General features: G+C 56.0%; 2 non-coding genes across 2 annotated transcripts; one reads left to right on the forward strand and one right to left on the reverse strand.

Moving 5' to 3' along the window:
- The first annotated feature begins 289 nt into the window (after positions 1-289).
- TRNAR-UCU lies at positions 290-362 on the forward strand. Its single transcript has one exon. It is a non-coding gene; the product is annotated as a tRNA-Arg (tRNA).
- Positions 363-1197: 835 nt separating this feature from the next.
- On the reverse strand, positions 1198-1270 carry TRNAR-CCU. Its single transcript has one exon. It is a non-coding gene; the product is annotated as a tRNA-Arg (tRNA).
- Positions 1271-1287: the final 17 nt, after the last annotated feature.

The following is a 1287-nucleotide window of genomic DNA, read 5'->3' on the forward strand; positions in this document are numbered from 1 at the left end:
AGCAGGAATTTGGCAGGAGACAGTCGTTCTCTATGAGCACTAAAAAGGCAGAAAACACCCTGTTAAGTACAGGAGGCTTCTGGCCCTTGAGGTGGAACACCAAAAAACCTCAGATTGAGACTCAGAGGCTTCAAGAGTCCCTCTTTAGCGGACCCTGTTTAAACAGAACGAAGCTCTGTAGTGTAACATGGTGGGTTTCAGCACCCCTACATCAGGTTGCTTCGGGGGGGGGAGGGGGGGGGATGATGTCAAAAATCCTGAAATTACACTTTTTTCACCTTTTTCCAGGGCCCCAGTGGCCTAATGGACAAGGCACTGGCCTTCTAAGTCAGGGGTTGTGGGTTCGAGTCCCACCTGGGGTGAGGAGAGGTGGTTCTGTTTTAGGCAAAAAGCCAAATAAGAGAGGAAAGTGCTCTCCGCTCACCCCCAGGGTTTCACAGAGCCCTGCCACTGCCCAGTCCCCTTTGGAAAGGGGGGCTTTGGGGCTCTCCCCTTATACATCCCAGATCAGCATTTACATCTGCAAAGAGCTCAAATCCCCCATCTTCCCCAAAAGAGGCTGCAGGACCACACCAATGCATCCCAGCATCCCTCCCAGGAAACCCTGCCCCAGGCACTGGCCACCTCCCGCCCTGTGCATGCCCTGCCCAGCAAGGTGAGCAAAAATATTAAGTTTTCTCCTGCCTAAAGCTGTTCCGCATGGGATGGGGACGGCTGCCAGCTCCCCCCTCTCCCAGGCAAAGGTGTCTGCAGCTCCGTGTGTGCCCTGGCCTTTACAAGCAAGGAGGATGTCGCTGCTCCAGCCGCATTTCTGACACTGAAAGTCATCACGCAAACATCAACTGGGACAGCACCAACCTCAGGTGGAACCTCCCATGACCAGGAGACCGCACCGCCACCTATCACCCACTGCTCAGGTCCCCTTCCCCTGATTTTACAGCAAGATTTGCAAAATTTTGCTTAAAACAGCTTTGCCAGCGCATGACACCAGGCTTTGGAAGGGCTGAGCGTTGCAGAGGTTAAAGGTTCCCAGGCTGTGCCTGTTTTTACCCCACAACACCCCGCGCTCCAGATGCCTGAGCCAGGGGAGGGCAGGGCTGCAGAAAGGGGTCAATCCCCACTCACGGCAGCGGCAAAACCCCCCCCCACGCCGGGGCACCCCCGGAACCCGCGTGGATCCCGGGAGGGGAAAAGAGTCACCCCAGATGGGACTCGAACCCACAATCCCTGGCTTAGGAGGCCAGTGCCTTATCCATTAGGCCACTGGGGCTGCTACACGTCCCCTTT

The sequence above is a fragment of the Cariama cristata genome, unplaced genomic scaffold, assembly GCF_000690535.1.
Source record: "Cariama cristata isolate BGI_N322 unplaced genomic scaffold, ASM69053v1 scaffold22311, whole genome shotgun sequence".
NCBI classification, from domain to species: domain Eukaryota; kingdom Metazoa; phylum Chordata; class Aves; order Cariamiformes; family Cariamidae; genus Cariama; species Cariama cristata.